This window comes from Hoplias malabaricus, chromosome 18 (assembly GCF_029633855.1).
Source record: "Hoplias malabaricus isolate fHopMal1 chromosome 18, fHopMal1.hap1, whole genome shotgun sequence".
Classification (NCBI taxonomy): Eukaryota; Metazoa; Chordata; class Actinopteri; order Characiformes; family Erythrinidae; genus Hoplias; species Hoplias malabaricus.
The window spans coordinates 9,333,366-9,347,046 of NC_089817.1; the positions used below are offsets into that span (position 1 = coordinate 9,333,366).

Here is a 13,681-nt window from a genome sequence, read left to right on the forward strand (position 1 = left end):
AGCAAATCCAGGTGATAGGGAAAACAGGGGAAAAAGAGCTATTCCAGAGCATCAGATTCAAAACAAACAAACACTCACTCAAACATCTCCCACATAATGATGCTTTATGAAAACAAAAAACCTTCCAAACAGAAATAAGGGCTTATATTCGACTTTATTGTATGGCAAGTGTGTTCCTAACATTGTGTAGCGCATACATAACTAAGAATAACAGCACATGACTCATCCTCTAAATTTAGATCAATCCACGATGTAACCCTGATCCACTTTATTCGTCTGAAGAAACCAATCCATAAAATCTACAGCTCGGTCTGAAGTGAAATAAGTGCCACATATTGCTTTGATTTTCTGTTTTCTAGTGCACAAGAAAGCAACAAGACTGACAGATGCTTTTAAAATGTCTAACTAAAGGATGATTTACGAAACAGACAAACAGCAGAAACACATATTTTGCAATAGATGTAGCAGATATAATGAGAGTCCACCATGATAAACAAATAAACATGCTGATAAAGCACTCTCCTCGTTTTTACTCGTAATGTAGCACCATAAAAATATCATAAAAATTCTAGTCAAAGGCAGCTCCCTCTTAAAGCGGGTCTAGTCTGAAGTATGACAGGTTAGAAGGTGTGAATAAACAGAGCCTGAAGGCAAAAGCTATTTCCTGACCAAAGGGAAATAAACAGGAAACAAAAAGGCTCAAAGGTCACCAAACATCCTTAAGTGAAATATAATGCAAAACAATACATGTGAATAATTTCAGTTCATAAAGACCTTAAAAACTGAATGTTTAAAAATCCTCTCGGGCTAAACATATCATGACCAACGTGACTCACTTAATGTTGTATGAAGTTGATGAAGAATGATATTTTCAGCACAAAGTATATGAAACTCTATCCACAATTGTCCCAACAAGATACAGATATAAGAGCATTACTCTACGTCTACTCAAGAAGCCACACTGTTTCCTGAAATAGTCCACTATGGAAGCATAAGTTTGATGTAAATAGCTGTGGACATGTGGGTGAAGATATATAGAATATTTGTCAGTGGAAGGAAAAGAAACCCACATAAAACCACTTTAAAACTCATAACGGAGATTTCTATTGATCGCTGCAGCTTCCTCAGCAACATACACCAGTGGTAACTGCAAACATCAATCAGCCACAGCACTGAGGTTCTACAGATAGCTCCAAGACTGGGAAAAAATGGTTGTTTTTTCTTCTATAGCCCCAAGAAAATGGCAACACAAGTCTCAGCAACAAACTGATAGATCCTCACCTATTTATAACAGCTATCAAATTCTGACACAAGAGGACAAACATGTTGTACATCTTCGTCACGAAGCACAATCTTCATGCAGAGCAAAATTTCAGTTCAGCTTAAGCCCTAAAAGCCACAGCAACAGACAGGGGTGTCCACATTGTGGGGAGAAGTGCTGAGAATTTGTCCACAGAGCTGAGACGCCCGCAGACAGGCTTGCCTACCTGCTTGTCACATCGGCTTCTGGAGGACGGAGAAGAAGGAGAGAAAGCCAAGGAGAGGAGAGAGGACAGCTGCTTCTCTACTGCCAGTGAGTCGCTGGGGAGCGCAAGACTGTGAGAGGGGGAAGAGAGAGAGAGAGCGAGAGAGTGAGAGAGGGTGTGAGTGTGTGTGTGTGAGAAAGAGAGAGAGAGAGAGAGGGAGAGGGTGAGAGAGAGAGAGCGAGACTGAGTGAGAGAGAGAGCGAGAGAGAGAGATAGAGAGAGCGAGTGCGAGAGAGAGAAAGAGAGAGAGTGAGTGTGAGAGAGAGAGAGAGAGAGAGGGCGAGAGAGTGAGTGAGAGAGAGAGAGAGAGAGAGAGAGAGAGAGAGAGAGAGAGAGAGAGAGAGAGAGGCGGCTCAGCTCAGCGTGCTTGCTGACATCATCATCACACACAGGAGTCGACCAGGAGGAAACTATGGTAACAGCTGCATGTATCCTCCGACAGTCAGGCACCTTCTGAACATACGCAAGCAACCATGGAGTTTGAGCTGCTGCGATTGGACAAGCGTGAAAAAAAGAGTAGCTTCTTCACTGCCTCTGTAGCATTGCTTTTGTTCTTCATCACAGTAAAGAACATTCCGTTATATGATGCTTAAAATCCCCACCAAAGTTTATACCAAAGTTTATTAAATTATCCTTAAATAAGTGTTTAATGTGGGCGGCAGTGTGGAGCAGCAGGTAGTGTCGCAGTCACACAGCTCCAGGGACCTAGAGGTTGTGGGTTCGATTCCTGCTCCGGGTGACTGTCTGTGAGGAGTTGGTGTGTTCTCCCTGTGTCTGCGTCGGTTTCCTCCCACAATCCAAAAACACACGTTTGTAGGTTGATTGATGACTCAAAAAGTGTCTGTAGGTGTGAGTGTGTGAGTGAATGTGTGTGTGTGTCTGTGTTGCCCTATGAAGGACTGGCGCCCCCTCCAGGGTGTATTCCCACCTTGCTCCCAATGATTCCAGGTAGGCTCTGAACCCACCGCGACCCTGAGCTGGATAAGCGCTTACAGATAATGAATGAATGAAGTGTTTAATGTAGTTAAAATCTACCACTCACCCGCCAAATCAGTACAGGCCTCACATGAATACTAACCAAACAGACCAGAGACACATTTGTGTACTACACTTTATTAGAGCACCACTGTTACAAAGCCTGAAAGAATTGTTTGATGGGAAGTTTTCCTCATTTTTCTAAATATGGGTTTCGATACCAGGTAAATCTCTAAATAAACACTGAAATCTATTTCTAACTCCCAACGTCACTGGAGGTTTCTGGCTGCTTTCCACAAAATCTTTTTCATTTGACACCCCCTCATTACTGTGGGTAGACAAACAAGACAAGGAGACAGACAAGCAGCCAGACAAACTACATATAACAATATAATTGGACAGATGTACAGAGCATTTTATAAAAATGTCGAAATGACAAAAATAGGAGGAAAACAGAATAAGAAGATATTATACAAGATTTTTTGGGAATGTTTTCATGTTTTTGTTGTTAGAAATTGACATGGGAGTAGAATCTGTGGTGATCATAGTAAATAATATATAACTTCATTCAAGGATTATAATTTGTGTTAGTGTGTGTCTATATCTGTGTATGTGTGTACACCAATCAGTCACAACATCAAACCCCCCCCACACACATCAACCTGCACTGCAGTCCATCTAATTCCGTACACATTCTGCTAGCACTCCCTGGCCCCACCAGCAAACAGCCAGGACCCCACAGGACCTCTACAGTGGACCACACTCTTTTAAACTCCATTAATGATTAGGTTAACGGTAGCCTACCATTGCCAGACTCTCTCAAGGGAGTCTGGTGCCCTTCGCCACTTGCACAAGAACATTACAAAAGAGGAAATTTAACTCATACACTAAATGACCAATCACAGACCTGCTGTTTCAGTATTCCATAAAGAAAGAAGTAGTGCCCCTTGGAGCTTGTGTGCCTGGGTAGCACACTAAAGTGATCAGACACTATGTCTGTTTGGCAGTATGTCTGTGTTTCGGCAGAGAGTCTGTGGCCAAGATTAGCTTAATCAAAAACTACACATAGAAAATATTGTAATGCAATGTGTAGTCTTCCCCAAAGCATCAGATCCACCAACATTTTGACAGGTGAATAATGTGTTTAACTAAAAGTCTTCAATGATTATGGCGAAAGAGTTATATTTCTGCTTCGTCTGAACATAGCACTTTTCTTCAAGCCACATCTGGCTTAAGCAGATGTTGTTCTGCAAACTTCTGGAAAATGTTATGATAAATTTGCAGGTCAATTTTACTTCTGACTCCTCCCTCTAGAATGGTGCACCAACACTCTGACCCACTGTTGTTATACAGGAGATTCACTCTGCTTTTACTGCTAGCATAAAATCAGTTCAGAGAATTTCCTTCATCGTACAGATCTTTCCTTGTGTTCCACACCTGCCTTTAATTGACAATATACCTACTTACATTCTGGTCAGTTTTCCCTAGCTTTCCTTTGTGTTGCAGGCTTCAGTTTGCTTCAATGTCAAATTCTCTGCCAGCTGCTAATATGAGTAAGTAGTTGATATGATGAGTGTTAGCACAAGGTTTTAAGACATAGAGAATTTATAATGACAGTTCCTAACGTTAATTCTTAATCTGCCTAACAGGTCATCAAAGCCCTAATTATGTTCTGAGACACTGAAACTGTACAGGTGTCAAAATATATTGCACATGCCACATTTCTGAAGTTAATCAGATATAAAGCCACTGTGCTTTAAAGTGCTATGGTTTGATATAATGGAAATAATACTGCTACAAAATGTGTGTATTCTAAACTAAATATATTATTTGGCCAGGAATGACCGAACTTAAAAATGGGGCATAACCTACTTATTACCACATAATAAGTATAATTTCAAGTGGTCTTTAAATTACCATTAGGAACGTGATGAACATGCCAAACAAAAACAAAAACAACACCAATAGCTTTTTGTCCATAAACTGGCTAAAGACATCACCAACATCAACAAAAAACAGGACAGCTGTTTAAAGGAAGGCTCAACTATAAATATTCACTCACATAATTGCTAAATAAAATAATGTGTGTGAATGCGTTAAATATGCGTGGGAACGACAAAATAGTGAGTGAAAAAGAGGTCATAAGGCGAAGAACAGCTTAACAAGGGATCAAAAACTATTCTCACACATTAGATATCTTGTTCCCGGGACAAAATACAATTTCCACACATTATTAACTGGTTTCCACGCACTTTTATTTCGTTTGAACGTTTAAAACCTTAATATGAAGGGATGCCACCAGCACGGCTCTTATTAACGCAGTCCGTCCGTTTAAAGTTGAGTGAACTTTAAAACAGCGAAGTGAAAGTCGTGGATTCAACATTCACCAACGATGTTTCTTTCATACCAACTCCACACATGACAACTACTTTATACAGAGAAGTACATACACAGACCCAATAAAGTGAGCGTTAAGGCGGTAAAACTCTACCTTTCTGTTGTTTTGTCTCCGTCCTAAACTGAGTTTGTCCTCCCACTCCCTCTTCATTTCCCAGTATCCCAGGGTAGGCCGAACTAATCTAGCCTGAGTAATCGATTCAGAACGCGGAGGGAAATATGTGAGCACAGACACGTACAGGTTTATAAACGTGTAATAACGTTTATTACCGACAGCAAATGCTGCGTGAGCAACAACGGGCTTTATAGGTCAGAAAGCTATAAATAAAAAATATTTTGTTTACAGCAGCAAAAGCTAGGGTTCAATAACATCCCTAGGGTTAAATTGACACCTACAGGAGAAAGGAGGGCCTCACAGTTTTCGTGTTAATTCCTGTTGTTGAACATTGAAACAAACACATTCCATGTAAAATAGGGTGTCCATATTTTATTTTTCACTTACTCTGACTTTAATGGGATAGAATTACAGTAAGTTACTAAAAATGATGTAAAGTACAAAATATTCAGAGTATTTTACTAGAAAATTTTTCTAGAAATACAAGTAATTTTCTGTAAACGTTTTGGGTTTCCTATTTGTTTGTTTTACAGTCCGCATTGGTATAACAGGGTATAGAAATTAATTGTATGAAGTTATTCTCAATACACAGCCTGATACATTTGTCATTGTAGATCTGGTGTAAAGCTTTGGCCTAAAACATATTTATGAAAACACATTGATGGCACAGGTATGTGATAGATGGATAGATAGATAGATAGATAGATAGATAGATAGATAGATAGATAGATAGATAGTAAAAGCAGTTATATTGCTTGTATTTGGGACAGCACATGGCACACAGTGCAAAACTTGACCAGGTCAGATTTAAAAACATGGCATGATAGATTCGTTTTTAACACATACTTACTAAAGGCTGTAAATATTTTAACACCATACTCAAATATTATATAGGCTGTGTCCTGTTTCTGGTCTCGTCTACACTAGCAAATTATTCATTAGATTTGAGCAGACTGTCTCACAGGGCCAGAGGAAATTAGTTATTCATAACAGGGAAGACTAAGCTATCTGTCGTTAATTAAACTCAATTGGCTAAATCTCCCAAAGCTCAGAAATGTAATGCGTTTCTGGATAGGCCTAAATTCAAGAACTCAAACATGTACACACTCTCTCTTCCTCCCCCCTCTCTCTCTCTCTATCACACACACACACACACATACACAGTTCTACCCACCATGCGATCCTCCCACACCTTTTCCACAGTAGCAATACAGGCAAAAACAGTAAGTTTTGTGCATCAGGTGTCGAGCATCAGTGTCTTCATTCATGACTATGTAATACATGAGCTATTAATATGAAGTCATTTGCACCACCCAATATCGCATTGCTCTATGTCGAAGGAGTGCAATAACAATACAAGCCATCAGATGGGCCTTCCCATGGTACAGGTAATGAATAAGTATATGTCTAAGTACATGATTTTTAAAATAAATATGACATTATATCTCAGTTTTAACCAGTGGCTAACAGAATAAGGCATAGTATTAGATACGTACTACTATAAATCACATACATATGTTCATATATTTATATAAAATGATATCATTTAACAATGTGTTCATATTGATATATAAATATAGGATATACGTATTTCTCAGTGATTGTGTAATTCTATTATATTTTATTAAGGGGCAAACTTTTACGTGTTTCTTATGATTGACTATGGACCAAGGTCTCTTTCTGAGATTGGTGTGGTTAATGGACCAATACAAACTTAAAAATAATATTTACATGAACATTAAGTGGAAATGTATTTTACATATGACATCATCAAGACAGTTCATATATAGGCAGTATGGACTGAGGAGTGAATGATACAACAAGAAATTCTAACTTTATTTATGTACAATAAAATGTGGGGTATTTGAATATAAGGGACATAATTGGTTTTTTTCAGTTGAAGAATTATTACCTGATAAAATTTAAATATTTATAAATATTTGCTAATGATCATGAATGAGGTTTAGAGGAATCAGACTGTTGTGTAACAGTAAGACAATAAAAGTTATTTAATCTAGCTTTTAAAAAGTATTTTCTTAGGTGTTGGAGATTGTTTACAGAGTCAAACCTTCTCTTTTGTCATTTTTGTCTCTGGTGTGATCTTTTTTATTCTTGTTGATTAATAAATATTACTTATTTTACGTACATTATTTTTTAAATAATCTCGTGACCTCATCAAGGACTGCACTGTGTTTTAATATTCCATTATCCTCACTGTTGATAAAAAAACAAACATCATGGCCTCAAAAATGCAATAAAACAAGACTTAGAGAAGTGCGCCATCGTGTGACAGTGATGTCACATGACACCCTTTTAGCGTGGAAGCAAACGCTGACGCTGTGGTTCGGTGAGTGTAAGCTGTATAGTTTAAATGCTTTCATTGTTTGTGACTCTAACTTGTGAATACCTTTGTCATTCCTGTCCATATGTACCCAGTTGTTTTTGTATGGAAGCAAATCTGTCTCATCAGACTTTGAAATATTACCACTTTTGAATTTCTAGCACTGAATTTTTTTTGCAGTGAAATTATGCCTCTGAATTTTGCTGCTTTTGAATTTAAGTCTTCAGATTTCCACCTCTGAATATTTTGCTTCGACATTATGCATCTAAATATAATTGCTCTTAAATAGAACCCATGAATTTTCAAGAACACGTTTTCACTGTTATTATTCAAGGTTAATAAATTTAAAAAAAAAAAAATTCAAGCTCAAAACAATTCAAACAATATATTTCGAAGTTGCTCAAATTCGGTAGACGACATTCAGATACCAAAATACGAGTGAAAAAATTCAGAGTACACATCCGGGACACCAAGGATGAGCAATCGATTCATTTGGATTTTCTCTTTCACCTTAAATGGTGCAGTAGTTGCATTCTGTCGCCGCTAGATGATATTCATCATGTCACTTTATATATTCACAGGGCCATGACAAATCCACGGTAAAATTTCTTCATCTTTAGGATATCAATAGTCTGTTATATTGTGCCTTCAACGAGCCTTTCGGATTTTTGATACACTTTGAAAATAAAGATGTAATATCCGTGGAAAGCTAAACATGTAGTTTTTCCACGGTATGGAAGTTGTGTTCGTATTTCGCCATCTAGCGGCGACAGAATGCAACTAATTCAGTATTTAAGGTGACAGAGAGAATCTATTGCTCATCCTTGGTGTCCCGGATGTGTATCTGAATTTTGTAACTCGTATTTTGGTATCTGAATGTCGTCTACTGAATTTGAGCAACTTCGAAATATATTGTTTGAATTGTTTTGAGCTTGAATTTTTTTTATCTGAATTTATTAACCTTGAACAATAACAGTGAAAACGTATTCTTGAAAATTCACGAGTTCTATTCAAGAGCAATTATATTCAGACTTATTCAGATGCATAATTTCAGTGCAAAAAAAAAAATCAGTGCTGCAAATTTTTTATTTTGTTTTCTAAAGTGACTGACAGGCTTTTTGACATGTTTACTTGTTGGACTCAGTTGTATGGCTGATTTACTGTAAGTAGCATTAAGGATTTGCAGGGGGTACTGGTGAGAAGTGAGACCGAAACCTAGGTGTATCTGTTAATACACATACATTTATTGTTATTTCATGCTCAGCACTGACCTTCAACACTGTAACATTTTTCAAGGCCATATTTTCTCTCTCTCTCTCTCTCTCTCTCTCTCTCTCTCTCAGTGAACTAGAATGTTGAGCATGACGCCTTGGCTTAGGCTTCATTGCCATTATGTTTCCAGTTGTTTATTGTTGTTGTTTATTTCACAGGCCTGTGCACTGTAAGGCTGACTGCTCCAGACTCAGTGGGGGTGATGAATGTAATCAGTCACAGAATTTTAGACATGAGTTGTGTTTGTCTATTTATGTTCTTTATGAATCTGTGTTTCTCAACATAGTCTTGTGTCTCTTGTCTCTTGTAAACTTGCCACAAAACTCATAACTGAAGCAGTGGGCAGAATTCAATTAGATTTTTATTATTAGGTTAGAATTTAGATTTTATTGTTGTACAATTGAAGTAATCTTAAGAGCAGCAGAGAGAAGCTTGCATCCCCTTTAGGTTCTTAGACTTTCAAATGTTGTCATTCTTCACAGTCTCACCATGGACAAATTAAGAGCATTCTGTATCAAAGTGTTGTGCCAAAACAAGGGCCAATGTAATAGGTGCAATAAGAGGACAGTGGATATACTATGAATAAGCTAATGATGAACAGCTTGGAAAAGAAATTGAAGCTGCAGCAACTGCTTGCACTTTATTAACTGTCTGCCACAACAGTGTGAATGGTGACATATGAACTGCGTTGGTGGTGAAAGCTACATACTCAATGCTGATTTTCAGACAGTGAGATTTGTACCAGGACACTTTGCCAGGACAGCATTCATGGTAATTACACAGCCAGTCATGTTCATTGGCTTTGCTGCCAATAAAAGGATATGAGAAATACAGTAGTTCCTATGCTAAAATTATGTTTATGTAAGTTTTCAGAGTGGACTTCACACTTCAGAAAGTCTCATGTCACGTTGTGCTGTGCACTGATTTGTTCTGATGATGTAAAGGTGAATATCACCTTTCTATATATTCAGAGAAATACCTTGAATATACAGTATTTTACATACTTTATATACTTTACATTAATACAAATCTGATACTGACAAATAATTGAATATCTCCCCAAACATAATGTTAGCACTATGCTAACTACATGCACTAAAATGGACCAAAGTGCATATATACACAAAAACAAATAATAACAGTCAGTTTGTGTGTGAATGTTCTCCATATCTTTGTCCATTTTTAGAGATCAAATATCTACCAAAATATAGAAACTTACCACGTTAGCATATGCTAACTTGCAAGCGCATGACATTCCACACTGGCCTTGATCCATATCAGGTTGTTATCTTAAGTAGACTGGTTTGTATGGTTCTGACCTGCTGTATGTACACAGCAAATTCACCCGTGTTAAATCAACACTATGAGTGTTAACACTGCGATTGTTAAATTATTACACTAACAGAGTTGATTTAACACGGGTGAATTTGCTGTGTATCATGTGTTCAAGACTGCTTCTGCTGTTTTTATAAACCTCAGTCCAGTTTTCTAGATAAACACATTGTCTTCAGGTTTACTAGATTCACTGACGCAAGCTTGATACATACTAAGGTTTGATTTTGAAATGCGGTTTGCCAAATTTAATTAATGGGGAATAAGTTTGCATTTTTTAATGTTTAACGTCAGTGTAAAACTAAAGGAGGCTCATGACACCAAACATGTCTTAGCAAATTAACTGCATTTCAGAACGAGCAGGAAACTGTGCATTAGATTTATTCAACGAACTGTTGCTTTAAGCCAGTGGTTTTCCACTAACCAGGGAACAGCCTTTCTGCCCTAAAGGCCAAGCAGATCCATAACCAAGTCCCGAGGGACCCGTCTCTCCCACGCTTTTACTCCCACATGTTCTACCTTTAACAAAATCTCAACTCAGTCCCCTGCTGCTGTCCCCACCTTCATTGCCACAGACACAGCGTAAAGGTCTTGTGTTTCTGCCTGAATTACCTCTGCACAAGAACTTAATGATTTCCTTTCCTCCATTTACCACCAAAACATGACCCGAAAAGATTGTTATGTTTTTTACGGGAACCATAGTATCCCTCAGCAAATGTTCTGCAAAGCAATATAGTCTCAGTAATATTAACCCTGTCTTCTGTGCTGGCTTCCCTCTGCAGATTTTAAAATCATACATTTTCATGCAGCATGCAATCCTCTACATGTAAATGAGATATTTCCAGGAGAAAAGGGAGGCCCTAGCATAGAAAGAATTGATATAAATGGGAGAAATGGATGAAGATGTGTGAGTAATGGATTAATGTATAAGATAAAGTTCCCATTTAGAGAGATGGCGGTCTAAGTCACCTAAGTGCAGGATATTTAAGGGGAACTAAAAGTAAGATTGCAGTTTAAGGAAAATTCCAGCAGTTATTTTGCCTGGTCTGAGTGGCAGGTCACCACAGAATATCATTTCTTTAGACTTACAAAAGAAAAAACAAAACCGTTTTCTCAAAATATAGTTATTTTAGAAGCCAGTGCATCACTGCTTTAGAACTAATCATGTACTACAGATACAGCAGGTAGATATTAGACTTCTAAGATTGATGTAGGTTATTATTTTACCAACCCCAAACATAATGTGTTTATTTTAAACAACAAACAGGAAAGATGAACAGGAAAGATAATAATAGCAATAAGTTGCTCATAAAATGCAAAACCCTGTTTGTGTATTGTAAAAAAATGAATCTTTGCAAGGCTTTGCAGAATGAATAAATAAATTTACATTTAGTATTACAATAAGTCAGTGAGTTAGAGCAGTTGGAGTCTGAAGTGAGTAATGTTACAGTCTGTTAAAGAAGGTTCTAATCCCCACTTGGGTAGCACTAATGTGTTTGGCTGCCTTGGGAACAACATTCATACATTATATCTGCTTCTTTCTGAAACTGCTTCTCATGGTAAGAGCGCCTGCAATATGCTGTAAATTATATTATGTTTCATTCACATTGCAGCAAGCATTTCTCCTCCTGTCTACAAAATGTCTTGTGAGAACCTGGGGCTTTTCTGGATGGGAATAATGTACATTATTTTATTTTTTGTATGTATTCATTAGAATCAGTTTATCTAATTATCCATTATCTACATTTCTGAAAATTATAGTGATTCTTTCCCCCATTATGGGTATTTTGTAGATGATGCATTCATTGATTTATTCATTATCTGTAACCGCTTATCCAGTTCAGGGTCGCGGTGGGTCCAGAGCCTACCTGGGCACAATCATTGGGCGCAAGGCGGGAATACACACTGGAGGGGGCGCCAGTCCTTCACAGGGCAACACACACACTCACACGTTCACTCACACATTCACACCTACGAACACTTTTGAGTCGCCAATCCAACTACCAACATGTGTTTTTGGACTGTGGGAGGAAACCGGAGCACCCAGAGGAAACCCATGCGGACACAGGGAGAACACACCAACTCCTACATCAGTACCTAATCTCATTAATTCAATAAAATGCACTTTTCGAAAGAGTGGAGGCCCTTACTCTAAAGAAAAGACAAATACCTGTCACACAAACACAGGGAGAACACACCAAACGATGATTCAGCTTTGGAAATTGGATCCCTGAGGGTTAGTGATAGATTCTTAAATTAACCCACATAATCTGATTAATATTTGCTGTAAACAGAAATGTTATGCATTTGATATTCTTGATTCTAATATGTATAACAAAATCGACAATAATAAAAACACATTACATCCGCAAATGTATTCCCAAAACGAAATAAACTGAAAGATGGAGTGGATATCTTTTATATTGATCATATGGAAATGGTAAAAACATTGCGCATGAATAAAATAAATTGTGTCTACTATTCACCAGTTAAGCAAGTAAATTCAGTGTATCCCTTTTTCAGTGTTGGAAGCTATAGATTCAACAAAAAGACATTAAAAAACGCATAATGGCTTAACATCACACATTACATCAGCCCACAGGCCTTCTATGCAATAGAACAAGCTGGTGAAGCTCAATGCTGGAGCGTACTGAAATCCTTCCAAAACATAATAAGTGAAACCCAAACACTACAAAGCTCCTCTGCATCTTCAGTCTCTCATACACCGACATACACCCTGTTCCCGCTGCATGTTTTTTTTTAAGAATGCAGGAGAAAATGGATTTCTTTGCTTTTTTTTTCTTTCCCATCATTTCCCTCATACACTTCAGGGTTTTTCGAGTATGTTTTAGGTCCAGCTTCTCTGCAGGCCTCTGTATCTGCAACAGCAGACCCTCTGTTTTCATTACTGCCTGTCATTTCTATGATCTGGTGGGCCAGACCTGGGAATTTACTCTGTGGCTCAGATTGATCACCAAACTCTATGGCTTTATAAGATGTCCACAAGCATACACATGCATGCAATTTCTCTGTATTAATTAAGCTAATATGAATACACAGCTGGTGTACGTCTCATAGGAGCATCCGTTACTTATACATCCACAACACATTGCTCAAGTTTACACCGTGGCCAATATTTGGATGGAAAACGAACAAGACATTTGTTTCCGGCACGTGTGGGCGACTAATGGGATCACAACATCTGTTGTCTTATAATAGCTAAGTGTCTGAGGACAGCCTTTCAGCCGTTTCCTCTGAAAAAGACAAGGTAAAAAAATGAATGAGCAAGCAGCAAGGAGGAATACAAAATATTATTTAGAGGATAAAAGGTAAACTTACACCATTTGCAACATATTCTGAGAGATGAGATGTGTTTGCCCTTGAGATTTGAAGCTAATGTAGTGACTGGAATTCATATCCACTAATTAGCATCATGCAAATCGCATGCCTCAGACATCACACTTACCATAAGATGTGCTGATATGTTAAATATCCTCAGAAAGATATGTTAATAAACATGAAAGAATGTCTGAAATCCAGACTTCAAGGCTGCTACTGCTCTTTTTAGAGAGTCCCATTGGTCCCATATGAGTTATTTGCTTGTTACAGTTTCTAGAAAACAGCCCTAAGTTTTTTCAAGACCAAGTACTGAAAATATAAGTCATGTTTCCAGAATCCTGTGTTCCTTTTTTGTAATTCCGGAAACAACCTTGTGTTGCCAAG

General features: G+C 37.8%; 1 protein-coding gene across 4 annotated transcripts in view; it reads right to left on the reverse strand.

Moving 5' to 3' along the window:
* Positions 1-5,052, reverse strand: part of pam (peptidylglycine alpha-amidating monooxygenase) — a 63,283-nt gene extending 58,231 nt beyond the window's left edge. For all 4 annotated transcript variants that reach the window (XM_066650535.1, XM_066650534.1, XM_066650537.1 and 1 more), the window contains exons 1-2: positions 4,993-5,052; positions 1,488-1,596 (exon numbers count right to left, since the gene is read on the reverse strand). The gene's annotated coding sequence lies outside the window, so the exon portion shown is untranslated. The remainder of the gene's footprint in view (positions 1-1,487; positions 1,597-4,992) is intronic.
* Between the last annotated feature and the right edge of the window lie 8,629 nt (positions 5,053-13,681).